The sequence below is a fragment of the Scyliorhinus torazame genome, chromosome 2 (assembly GCF_047496885.1).
Source record: "Scyliorhinus torazame isolate Kashiwa2021f chromosome 2, sScyTor2.1, whole genome shotgun sequence".
Taxonomy (NCBI): domain Eukaryota; kingdom Metazoa; phylum Chordata; class Chondrichthyes; order Carcharhiniformes; family Scyliorhinidae; genus Scyliorhinus; species Scyliorhinus torazame.
Window position 1 is genome coordinate 149,134,930 of NC_092708.1, and position 14,110 is coordinate 149,149,039.

The window sequence follows — 14,110 nt, forward strand, 5'->3', positions numbered from 1 at the left end:
CTTAAACCTTATGCCTCCTAGTAATTGACTCTCCTACCCTGGGAAAAAGCTTCTGACTATCCATTCTGTCCATGCAACTCATACTCTTGTAGACTTCTATCAGGTCGTCCCTCAACCTCCATCATTCCAGTGAGAACAAACAAAGTTTCTCCAACCTCTTTTCATATCTAATGTCCTCCATACCAGGCAACATCGTGTAAATCTTTTCTGTACCCTCTCCAAATCCTTCTAGTAGTGTGGCAACCAGAATTGAACACTATATTCCAAGTGCGGCCTAACTAAGGTTCTGTAAAGCTGCAACATTACTTGCCAATTTTTAAACTCAATGCCCCGGCCGATGAAGGCAAGCATGCCATATTCCTTCTTCACTACCATCTACACCTGACCTGTGCACCTGTATACCCAGATCCCTCTGCCTGTTGATACGCTTAAGGATTCTGTCATTTACTGTATATTACTATTTTTATTAGACCTTCCAAATTGTATTACCTCACATTTTTCCGGATTAAACTCCATCTGCCATCTCTCTGCCAAAGTCTCCAACTGATCTGTATCCTGCTGTTTCCTCTGACGGTCCTCTTCGCTATCAGCAATTCCACCAACCTTTGTGTCTGTCGTCCGCAAACTTAGTAATCAAACGAGTTACATTTTCCTTCAAATCATTTATATATGTATTAAAGACAGCAAAGGTCCCAGCACTGATGCCTGAGGAACGTCATTAGTCACAGCGCTCCATTCAGAAACGCACCCTTCCACTGCCACCCTCTGGCTTCTATGACCGAGCCAGTTCTGTATCCATCTTGCCAGCTCACCTCTGATCCCGTTTAACTTCACCTTCTGTACCAGTCTGCTGTGAGGGACCTTGTCAAAGGCCTGACTGAAGTCCATGTAGACAACATCCACTGCCCTACTCTCATCAATCATCTTTGTCACGTTCTCGAAAAACTCGATCAAGTTAGTGAGACATGACATCTCCTTCACAAAACCATGTTTATCTCCCTAATACGTCCACTTATTTCCAAGTGGGAATAAATCCTGTCTTGAAGATTCCTCTCCAATAATTTCCCTACCACTGACGTAAGGCTCACCAGCCTGTAATTACCTGGATTATTCTTGCTATCCTTCTTAAACAAAGGAACAACATTTGCTGTTCTCCAATCCTCTGGGACCACCCCTGTAGCCAGTGAGGAAACAAAGATTTATCTCAAGGCCCCAGCAATTTCCTCCCTTGCCTCTCTCAGTATTCTGGGGTATATCCCATCAGGCCCTGGGGACATATCTACCTTAATGTTTTTCAAGCCCCCCCGATACCTCCTCCGTTTGATCTCAACATGACCCGAACTATCTACACACCCTTCATCCACCAAGTCCTTCTCTTTGGTGAATACTGACGCAAAGTACTCATTTAATATTGTTGTGGGAAATGTTGGATGTCTAGCAAGGAATTTACAGAACTGCTTGTGACTTATCCAAACCAGATTTTATTAATATACACATGGTAAGGTAACGATCAAATACAGAGCAAGTTATCTTGGAGAATCTTTATACTCCCCTGGAACTACCCCTATGCATGACTGTCCTCATGTACGTCTTATAACCATCTGCCGATCACCGGGTCTGCCCTGTCTTATATCTGAGTGCCTTGTTACATGACCACTGTCTCAAGACCGCATGGTGGATCTGTGCCGCCACTTGCTGGTTGGAGGTCGCACCACCATCTATCTACAATATTGTTTGCAGGCATATCACCACATAATACCCGCCCATTTCCTCTGGCTCCACGCACAGATTCCCTCCCATGTCCTTGAGTGGGACGTCCCTCTCCGTGGCTACCCTCTTGCACTCTATATATGTATAGAAATCCTTGGGATTTTCCTTAATCCTGCTGGGCAATAACTTTTCGTGACCCCTTTTAGCCCTCCTGACTACTTTCTTAAGTTTCTTTCTACTTTCTTTGTATTCCACACTTGCTTCCTGTGTTCCTAGCCTCCTAGCCTTGACAAATGCTTCTTTTTTCTTGTTGACTAGGCTCACAATATCTCTCGTTATCCAAGCTTCCCGAAACTTGCCATACTTATCCTTCATCCTTACAAGGAATGTGCCGGTCCTGAATTCCTATCAACTTACACTTGAAAGCCTCCCAAGTGCCAGATGTTGATTTGCCCTGAAACATCTGCCCCAATCTACATTCTTCAGTTCCTGCCTAATAATGTTGTAATTAGCCTTCCCCCAATTTAGCACCTTCACCAGAGACTGTTTGTATCTTTATCCATCAGTACCTTAAAGCTGACTGAATTGTGGTCACTGTTCCCAAACTGCTCCCCTACTAAAACATCAACCACCTGGCCGGGCTCATTTCCCAATATCACCTCCATTACAGCCCTTTTCCTAGTTGGACTATCTACATACTGTTTCAAGATGTCTTCCTGGATGCTCCTTACAAACACTGCCCCCATCCACGACACTAGCACTAAGTGAGTCCCAGTAAATATAGGGGAAGTTAAAATCACCCACCACAACAACCGTGTTACTTTTACATCTCACCAAAATCTGCCTACATATCTGTTCCTCTATCTCCTGCCGGCTTTTGGGAGACCTATAGTAAACCCCCAATATTGTGACTACCCCCTTCCTATTCCTGAGCTCTAACCATATTGCCTCACTGTATGAGCCCTCCGAGGTGTGCACCCGCAGTACAGCTGTGATCAGTCAGTACAGCTATCCTTGACCCTGGCACCAGGGAGGCAACATACCATTTTGGTGTCCCTTTAACTTCCACAGAAGCACCTATCTGTACCCCCAATTTCAGAGTCCTCTATTACTATTGCTTGAGTGCTCTTTGTCCCAGCCTGCTTAACAACAGAGCCAGTCATGGTGCCACTGCTCTGACTGCTGCTGCTGTTATCCCCTGATAGGACATCCCCCCCAGTATCCAAAATGGTACACTTGTTTGAGAGGGGGATGACCACAGGGGATTCCTGCACTGCCTGCCTGCCCCTTCTCGCAGTCACCCATCTGCCTACACCTTGGGTGTGACGGCATCACTAAAACTCCTGTCTATGATGCTTTCCACTACCTTCATGCTCCTAAGTGCATCCAACTGCTGCTCCAACCTATCCATGCAGTCTGTGAGGAGCTGCAATTGGGTGCACTTCATATAGAAGTGTCACTGGAAGTATCACAGATCTCCCACATCTCACACGTGCAGCACTTAACCCCACTCACCGACATTTCTATCACCAATTAAATTATTGAGGAAAATTTATTAAACTCTTACCTTCACTTATTGCAGCAGATACCCAAGGTAGGTCTTTATATCACTTACCACACTGCTCCAAATTACCAACTTTGAATCCCACTCTGGTTGCCTCATTCAGGCTGTCTCCCACTTCACGTGCGCAAAGCTTATTGAGAGTGCGCTTATGCTCATTTTTTTAAAAGTACTTTTATTCAAAATGTTTAACGTTTTAACATTTAAAACACACAGTAGTACAAAATAAAACCAACACAAAACCCCAAACCCACCACCCCCCCAACACCCTAACCAATAGGCAGTACGGTAGCACAGTTAGCACTGTTGCTTCACAGCTCCAGGATCTCAGATTCGATTCGCTACTTGGGTCACTGTCTGTGTGGAATGTCGTGTTATGTACTCTGGGATAACCCAGGCTGCAACTGGATGCAGCTTTAACCAAAAGATACTCCAGACCTTTAAGTTAGTTCAATCTGATTTATTGAACCAGTAGCACAGTTCTCTCTGAGTTCGACTCTCTACTAACCTAAGAACTCGCTACCGGAGGAGGTGGTGGAAGCAGGAACGATAGTGACATTTAAGGGGCATCTTGACAAATACATGAATAGGATGGGAATAGAGGGATACGGACCCAGGAAGTGTAGAAGATTGTAGTTTAGTCGGGCAGCATGGTCGGCACGGGCTTGGAGGGCCGAAGGGCCTGTTCCTGTGCTGTACATTTCTTTGTTCTTTGTTCTTTGTTCTAAGTGTGGTTACTCTGTCTGACTGAACCAGACTAGCTCTTAGCCACATGCTGGAGGTGTGATACTGTAAATACACCCTGACTCACTCTGTAGATGTTCATCAGTGGAAAGAGGCAGAATGTGAGTGCCTCGTGCCTTTTATCGTGAGATACCACCCCTGAGTGTCCTGCCTGCTCATTGGTCATGTCCTGTTCTCTGTGTTCATTAACTGCCTGCCTGTGCCTATCTGTATATCATTATCTGCATGTCTGCATATTGTGACATCTCCCGTTTAAAAAAATGTTTTGTTGGCATATGGGAACGTACTTACATGTGGTGGCATATATTAACATATTTACAAGCGGTGGCATATGTGAACGTATTTACATGTGAAGACAGCTGTCTAATGTGAGAAAACAGAACATAGCAAACAGAACAAATGTTCATAAGTCCAGTCTCTGGGCTTGCTTCTGATCCTTGTCGACCGCCGGAGAGGTGGTGGTGGGGACGACGGCGCCTTGACAGGCGGGATAGTCCGTTCCATGACAACCAGCGAATGTATCCCGGCATCATGGAGAAGATTCAGGCTCCTCACCAGCTCAGGACCTCTGGCAATCTCAGTGCCAACTGGCGGACATTCAAGCAAAAGTTTCTGCTGTACATCAAAGCTTCAGACATCGTGGGTGCATCTGGTGCAAGGAAGATTGTGCTTCTCCTCTCAACAGCGGGTGATCAAGCCATCGAACTCTTTAACTCTTTTCACTTCACCGAAGGGCAGGACAAGACAAAGTTTCAGACCGTCTTGGACAAGTTTGACAGTCACTGTGAAGTGGACACCAATGAAATCTTCGAGCGCTATATATTCAAGCAGCGTCTACAAGGTAAAGATGAATCTTTCAACCCCTTCTTAACTAACCTCCGCCTGCTAGCGCAGTCCTGCAACTTTGGTGATATTGTTGACTCCATGATCAGAGACCAAATCGTTTTTGGAGTTCACTCTGATCCTCTGAGAGAGCAGCTACTGAAAATCAAGCATATGACCCTGCCAGTCGCGATTGAAACATGCACAGTGCATGAGCACGCCGAAAATCGCTATGCCCAGTACAAATCGGCTGAAAATGAGAAACTTGCCTCCCACGAGGCAGAGAGTGTGCAGGCCATCTCCTGGATGCAGCGCCTCAGCATTGATAAAAGCGGCCATTTCGCTCGCTTTTCCCGGGGCCCCACGCATGCGTGATGCGAACGGGATAACAAAGCGGTCGACACCCGCACTGCGCATGTGCGACGAAGCGCGGAGCGTCAGGACGCCAACGTCATGACGTACTCGAACTGCGGCAACGCCCACTTAACGAAACACTGCCCTGCAAGAGGCAGGTGATGTTTAAACTGCGGGAAGCCTGGACACTATGCAGCCTTGTGCAGGTCTGCACCACCAGTCAGGGGCCAGCGCTCTCAATTCCGACGACGGCGTGTTCAGAGTGTGCAACAACGATTACAGGATTCTGATCTTGGCAGCACAACAGATCCAGAGGAAGAATGCCTGGACTCCGCCTACTGTGTGGGCATCATCACCAAATGTGTATATGCCACATCTAACTCATCACAAATTCAGTCCATCCTCACTGTGGATTCTGCGGACGAATGGCGTGCGGTGATGCAGGTCAACCACTGCTCCATCCAGTTTAAGCTGGACGCAGGTGCTTCTGCCAACCTCCTCTCACAGGCAGATTTCAAATGCATCAAGAAGCCCCCCAAGGTCCTTCCAGCAGCCTGCAGGCTCCTGGACTACAACGGAAATGCTATCACGGCCTTGGGATCCTGCCATCTACTCGTCTCCAACCAGAGCACCCATGCACGGTTATGTTTTGAAATTGTCAAGCCAGACAGGGCATCCCTACTTGGCCCAAGTCTGCAAGCAGCTGAACCTCATGCAATGGGTTTACGACATCCTCCAATGTGGATCTTCAGGCTGGCATTGACGACATCCTCGCTCAGTATCCAGATGTGTTCGACGGGATGGGCACGCTGCCATATCGATACAAGATTCTGCTACGACCTGATGCCAGGTCAGTGGTCCACGCACCATGCCGAGCCCCGACTCCGCTGAGGGAGCGCCTGAAGGCACAGCTCACGGATCTTCAGCAACAGGGCATCATTTCCAAGGTAACCGAACCGACTGACTGGGTCAGCTCGATGGTATATGTTAGAAAACCTTCGGGAGACCTGCGCATCTGCATTGATCCCAAGGATCTCAATAAGAAAATAATGCGTGAACACTGCCCCATCCCGAAGCGGGAGGAACTCACCAGTGAGATGGCACACGCACGTTTTTTCACCAAGTTAGATGCGTCACATGGATTTTGGCAAATCCAGCTGGATGAGTCCAGCAGGAGGCTCTGCACCTTCAACACACCGTTTGGCAGATACTGCTATAATCGCATGCCGTTTGGCATTGTCTCGGCATCGGAGATATTTCATCGCATCATGGAGCAGATGATGGAGGGCATTGAAGGGGTTTGTGTGGTCCACGACCCCTAAAGAGCATGTTTCCCGTCTCCAGCAGGTATTCCGCTGTGTCCATGCCAATGGCCTGAAGCTGAACAGGTCCAAATGTTGCTTTGGCATGTCGACACTCAAGTTCCTAGGTGACCAGATCTCTCAGCAGGGCGTGCGCCCAGACACAGATAAGGTCATGGTCATCAAAGCCATGAAGGTCCCTAAAGACAAGAAGGCGGTGTTGCGCTTCCTGGGCATGGTCAATTTTCTGGGGAAGTTCATCCCAAACATGGCCTCACACACCAGGGCCCTACGAAACCTGGTGAAAAAGTCCACCGCCTTTGAGTGGAAGGCAGCATACCAGGCAGAGTGGTTGGAGCTGAAAGCCAAGCTCACCACTGCAACCGTCTTGGCATTTTTCACCATACAGGGAGACAAAGATCTCAACAGATGCGAGCCAGGATGGCATCGGTGCGGTGCTGCTTCAACGCGATGACACTTCATCCTGGGCACCAGTAGCCTACGCATCGAGGGCCATGATGCACACCAAAACAAGGTATGTGCAAATAGAGAAGGAACGCCTGTGTCTTCTCACTGGCATTCTCAAGTTTCACGACTATGTCTATGGCCTGCCTACATTCACTGTCGAGACGGATCATAGGCCTCTGGTCCACATTATCCACAAGGACCTGAACGACATGACACCTCGGACCTGAACGACATGACACCTCGGTTGCAGCGCATCCTCCTCAAACTCAGAAGGTACGACTTTGACTTAGTGTACACGCCTGGAAAGGAGCTCATCATCGCTGATGCATTGTCCTGCTCCATCACATTGCCTAGTGAACTGCTGCAAATCATCCGGCAGATTGAATCACAGGTGCAGCTGTGTGCTAGCACCCTCCCGGCGTCTGATGAGAAGGTGGTTCGTATCCGCAAGGAGACAGCCAAAGACCCCACACCTGGTACCGTGTCGTGTTATGTACTCTGGAATAACACAGGCTGCAACTGGATGCAGCTTTAACCAAAAGATACTCCAGACCTTGAAGTTAGTTCAATCTGATTTATTGAACCAGTGGCACAGTTAGCACAGTTTTCTGTGAGTTTGACTCTCTGCTAACCTAAGTGTGGTTACTCTGTCTGACTGGACCAGACTAGCTCTTAGCCACATGCTGGAGGTGTGATACTGCAAATACATCCTGACTCACTCTGTAGATGTTCATCAGGGGAAAGAGGCAGAGTGTGAGTGCCTCGTGCCTTTTAATAGTTAGATACCACCCCTGAGTGTCCTGCCTGCTCATTGGTCATGTCCTGTTCTCTGTGTTCATTAGCTGCCTGTCTGTGCCTGTCTGTATATCATTATCTGTATGTCTGCATATCATGACATGGAGTCTGCATGTTCTCCCCATATCTACGTGGGTTTCCTCCGGTGCTCCGGTTTCCTCCCACAAGTCCTGAAAGACGTGCTGTTCAGTAATTTAGACATTCTGAATTCTCCCTCAGTTTACCCGAACAGGTGCCGGAGTGTGGCGACCAGGGGCATTTCACAGTAACTTCATTGTAGATTTAATGTAAACCAATTTGTGACAATAAAGAATTTTTTTTTTAAAACTACCCCCCCCCCCTGCAACTACCCTCCCCTCCTCCAGCAACTGGCAGCAACAAACTCCTTGAAATGTAATATAAACTGCTGACGAGGGAGGGACTTGGGCCAAGGGACAGAGAGGAGGTTGGGGGCGGAGGCTGACTGGGGGCAGGCCGGTGGAGGCATGGAGCATGGACTGGAGGCAGGCCCAAAGAAGGGGATGGCTGATCAGCGAAGGGGGCGGGGGGCAATGAGTTCCCCCAATGAGGCTGATCACCTGGAATGTTCGAGGGTTAAATGGGCCGGTCAAGAGGGCACGTGTGTTCGAGCATCTTAGGGGACTGAAGGCAGACATGGTAATGTTGTAGAAGACGCACCTTCGAGTAACTGACCAGATTAGATTGAGGAAAGGCTGGGTCAGTCAGGTCTTTCACTCGGGACTGGATTCAAAGGCTAGAGGGGTCATGATCCTGATCAATAAGCGGGTGGTGTTTGAGGCGGGTAGAATAGTTTTGGATGTGGGAGGTCGGTACATTATGGTCAGTGGAAAGCTGAGGGGGTGCAGGTGGTATTAGTAAATGTGTATGCGCCAAATTGGGATGATGTGGCGTTTATAAAGAGGATGCTGGGGAAGATACCGGGCCTGGTCTCGCACAGGTGGGCCAACACAGTTATTGGCCCTGGCTTGGACCGGTCAAGCTCGAAAATGGGCAAGGCGCCAGCAATGGCAAAGGAACTAAAAGGGCTCATGGAGCAGATGGGTGGGGGGGTGGATCCATGGAGATTTGGGCAGCCGAGGGTGAAGGAGTTCTCCTTCTACTCACACGTGCATAAAGTGTATTCCCGGATCGATTTCTTCATTTTGAGCAGGGCCTTACTGGCAGGGGTGGTGGACATGGGGTACTCGGCGATCACAATCTCAGATCATGCTCCGCACTGGGTTGACCTGCAGGTTAGGAAAAACAGTAACCAGCGCCCGCACTGGAGGTTAGATGTGGGAATTTTGGCTGATGAAGGGGTGTGCGAGCGGCTGAGGAAATGTATTCAGAACTACCTGCAGGTCAATGACACGGGGGAAATTTCAGCAGCGATGGTCTGGGAAGCACTGAAGGCGGTGGTCAGAGGGGAGCTGATCTCGATATGGGCCCATAGGGAGAAGGTGGACAGGGCAGAGACGGACCAACTGGTTAAGGAGATACTACAGGTCGATAGGAGCTATGCGGAGACCCCAGAGGCAGGGCTTTTAAGGGAACGGCGGAGGCTATAGGCGGAGTTCGGCTTGTTAACCACAGGGAGGGCGGTGGAGCAGCTGAGAAAGGCAAGGGGGGCGATCTATGAGTATGGAGAAAAGGCCAGCAGAATGCCTGCGCAGCAGATTAGAAAGAGGGAGACAGCCAGGGAGATAGGGAAAGTAAATGACGGAGATGGGAACCTGGTTAGAGATTCAGCAGGGGCGAATATGGCATTTAGGGATTTCTACAGTAGGCTGTATCGGGCGGGACCCCCGACGGGACCGGAGGGGATGAGGCACTTCTTGGGGGGGCTGAATTTCCCAAAGGTGGACGGGGAGCTGATAGAAGGGCTGGGGACCCCAATTGGGTTGGAAGAGATAGTGGAGAGTCTGAAGGCCATGCAGGCGGGTAAAGCCCCTGGGACGGACGGGTACCCAGTGGAGTTTTTTATAAAAAGTTCTCTGGGATATTGGGGCCGGTGTTGAGGATGTTCAATGAGGCAAGGGAAAGAGGGGTGCTGCCCCCGACGATGTCACAGGCCACGATTTCGCTGATTCTGAAGCGGGACAAGAACCCGGAGCTGTGTGGCTCCTACAGGCCGATATCACCGTTGAATGTGGACGCCAAACTGCTGGCCAAAATCTTGTCCTCCAGGATTGAGGATTATGTTCTGGTTGTTATTGGGGAGGACCAGACGGGGTTTGTTAATGGTAGGCAGTTGGTGGCCAATGTAAGAAGGTTGTTAAATGTGATCATGATGCCCCCGGAAGATAGGGAGGTGGAGGTAGTGATCGCAATGGATGCAGAAAAGGCTTTTGATCGGGTAGAATGGGATTATCTGTGGGAGGTACTGGGACAGTGCGGATTTGGGCGGGATTTTATTGACTGGGTCAGGTTGCTGTATCAGGCTCCTGGGGCAAGTGTATGGACGAATAGGACAACATTGGACTATTTTAGACTGCACCGGGGTACGAGACAAGAATGCCCCCTCTCCCCAATGTTGTTCGCACTAGCTATAGAGCCGTTGGCAATTGCTCTGAGGGCCTCAACGGGCTGGAAGGGGATGGTCCGAGGGGGAGGGGGGGGGGGGGTGGAGCACAGAGTCTCGCTCTATGCAGATGACCTGCTTCTGTATGTATCGGACCCATTAGAGGGGATGGAAGAAATCATGAATGTTCTAAGGGAATTTGGCCAGTTTTCGGGATATAAGCTAAATATGGGGAAAAGTGAGATGTTTGCGGTCCAGGCGAGGGGACAGGAGAGGCGATTGGGGGAGCTGCCATTTAGATTAGTAGGGAGAGGCTTTAGGTACCTAGGCATTCAAGTGGCGGGGGAATGGAAGCGGCTGCATAAATTAAATCTGGCTCGGCTAGTAGACCAAATGAAGGACGATTTTCGGAGTTGGGACGCGCTCCCATTGTCATTAGCTGGGAGCATGCTGACGGTGAAGATGATGGACCTCCCGAGATTCCTGTTCGTGTTTCAATGTCTCCCCATCTTTATTCCGCGGTCCTTTTTTAAACGGGTCAACAAAGTGATCTCTGGCTTTGTTTGGGCGGGCAAGACCCCGCAGGTAAGGAAGGTAATGCTTGAGCGGAGTCGGGGAGAGGGTGGGCTGGCGCTGCCAAATGTTAGTAGCTATTACTGGGCGGCGAAGATAGCCAAGATCAGGAAGTGGGTGGTGGGGGAGGGGTCGGCATGGGAGTGTATGGAGGTGGCTTCATGCAAGGGCGCCATTTTGGGGACGTTGGTAACTGCGCCGTTGCCGTTCCCGCTGGCAGGGTACTCCACCAGCCCCATGGTGGTGGCAGCCCTGAGAGTCTGGGGGCAATGGAGGAGACATGTGGGAGCAGAGGGAGCATCGGTCTGGTCGCCAATCTGTGATAATCACCGGTTTGCCCCGGGAAGTATGGATAGGGGGTTCCGGATATGGCGGAGAGCAGGAATTGAGAGGATGAGGGATATGTTTATAGAGGGGAGCTTTCCAAGTGTGAGGGCGCTGGAGGAGAAGTTTGGGTTGGCGAGGATAAACAAATTCAGGTACCTGCAGGTGCGGGACTTCCTACATAAACAGGTGTCAACCTTCCCGCTCCTACCGCTCAGGGGGATTCAGGACAGGGTAGTTTCCAGAGGGTGGGTAGCTCGGACCTTTACAAGGAACTTATGGGGTCAGAGGAGACACAGACCGAGGAGCTGAAGCGCAAGTGGGAGGAGGAGCTGGGAGGAGAGATAGAGGATGGTCTATGGGCAGACGCGTTGAGTAGAGTCAACGCGTCCGCAACATGTGCCAGGCTCAGCTTTATACAATTTAAGGTCATTCACCGGGCTCATATGACAGTGGCCCAGATGAGCAGATTCTTTGGTGTGGAAGACAGGTGTGCAAAATGTGCGGGAGGACCAGCGAACCATGTCCACATGTTCTGGGCATGTCCGAAGCTTTGGGGTTTTTGGCAGGGGTTTGCAGATATCATGTCCACGGTGTTAAAAACAAGGGTGGCGTTGAATCCAGAGGTGGCGATTTTCGGGGTGTCAGAAGACCCGGGAATCCAGGAGGAGAAAGAGGCAGACGTTTTGGCCTTTGCTTCCCTGGTAGCCCGGAGACGGATACTATTAGCTTGGGGGGACTCAAAGGCCCCGAAGTTGGAGACCTGGCTATCGGGCATGGCTAGCTTTCTCTGTTTGGAGAAAATCAAGTTTGCCTCGAGAGGGCCACTGTTAAGGTTCGCTCGGAGGTGGCAACCGTTCGTCGACTGCTTTGCGGAAAATTAATCGTCAGCAGAAGGGCGGGGGGGGGGGTAGTTTAGCTTAGAGTAGGGGGTTAATAAAGGTGGGACGTGTAAGGGAGGGAGATGACCTTTGCACTATGTTTATACTTTCATGTACATTGTTTATTGTGTTGTTATAATACCTAAAAATACCTCAATAAAATGTTTATTAAAAAAAAAAGAAATGTAATATAAACAAACCCATCTCTTCTGGAACCCCTCACTCGTTTCCCTCAGAACAAATTTCACCCTTTCCAAGTGTAAGAACTCCATTAAATCCCCCAGCCACACTGAGGCACAGAGAAACTGACCTCCATCCCAACAGGACCCGCCTGCGAGTGCAACGAGGCGAAGGCCAAAACATCTACCCCCCTTTCCGTCCGCAACTCCAGCAAGTCTGATATCCCGAATATGGCCCACAGTGGACTGGGTTCTAAATCCACACCCAAGATCGCCTACAAAATGCTGAAAAACGACCTCCAAAACTTCTCTAACTTCGGACAAGACCAGAACATATGTATCGATTGGGCATAGGAAAGGGGTAAGACCAGCCCGAGAGGGGGGGGCACCACACTAGCAGGGAAAGCTATCGCCAGGAAGCATGAAAGCAAGAGGGGTCACAACACACCTTCCAGTGTGGAGGGAATGTCTGGCGGGGAGGGGGGGGTGCAACCACAGGGGCAGGAGTGGGGAATGTAAGGGGGAACTAGGGAGGGGCCCACAGTGGGGAAGGGGGATAGGAATGGGGAGAGAGGGGGGAAGGGGTACCACGAAGGAACACAATGAGAAGGAAGGGAATGACTCGAGATTGACTTCAGCAGGTAAGGTTCGGGTTGAAGGTACGAGATGGTGCCATAAGCAGCCCTTTTGAGGGTCCTGGACAAAGGGAAACCCTGAGTGCAGGGTCGTACCGACGTGGCGTACACACAGTTTGCGGTCATGTTGAGTGCCCCCATGGACAAAGGGAAATTCCCGACTGCAGGGGCCCATCCACCAGGTAAGTATGGTTGATCCATCAAGAAGGCAGGGGACAACCCCCCCTTCCCCCCCAGAATTATCACCTGGAATGTCAGGGGACTTAATGGCCCTGTGAAAAGATCCAGAGTGATCGCCCATCTGAGAAGTTTGAAAGTCGACATCTTCTTCATCCAAGAGATGCACCTGAGGGAGAATGACCGACTGCAGGTAAGGAAGGACTGGGTGCAGGGGCCACATATGGCGCAGTGGTTAGCACTGGTACTGCGGCGCTGAGGACCCGAGTTCGAATCCCGACCCTGGGTCACTGTCCGTGTGGAGTTTGCACATTCTCCCCATGTCTGTGCGGGGTTCACCCCCACAACGCAAAGGTGTGCAGGTTAGGTGGATTGGCCACGTTAAATTGCCCCGTAATTAGAAAAGAAAAATAATTGGCTACTCTAAATTTTTTTAAAAAGTAAGGACTGGGTGGGACAGACCTACCAGTCCTGCAATGAGACGAGGGCTAGGGGGGTAGCTATTTTGATAAGCAAGAGGGCGGTGTTCATGGCGACAAAGACGGTTATGGGCCAAGGGGGATGGTATGTCATGGTCAGCGGTGTCCTGGACATGGCATCGGTCGTCCTGGTAAATGTGTATGCTCCCAACTGGGATGACACGGGTTTCATAATGAAGACCATGGGGCAGCACAGTAGCACAAGTGGCTAGCACTGCGGCTTCACAGCACCAGGGTCCCAGGTTCGACTCCCTGCTGGGTCACTGTGCGGAGTTTGCATGTTCTCCCCGTGTCTGCGCGGGTTTCCTTCGGGTGCTCTGGTTTCCTCACACAGTCCAAAGACGTGCAGGTTAGGTGGATTGGCCATGCTAAATTACCTTTAGTGTCCAAAAAGGTTGGGAGGGGTTATTGGGTTACGGAGATAGGGTGGAAGTGAGGGCTTAAGTGGGTCGGTGCAGACTCGATAGGCTGAATGGCCTCCTTCTGCACTGTATGTTCTATGTAAATCACTGACATTAACACACACCAACTGCGAAATCCTACCAACTGTCCTGGCTTGAGACAATTCACACCTCTTTAACCTGTG

The 14,110-nt window shown here is 50.2% G+C and overlaps 1 protein-coding gene across 1 annotated transcript in view; it reads left to right on the forward strand.

The window, feature by feature from the left end:
* Positions 1-14,110, forward strand: part of ankar (ankyrin and armadillo repeat containing) — a 397,884-nt gene that overhangs the window by 62,343 nt on the left and 321,431 nt on the right. The window lies entirely within an intron of this gene.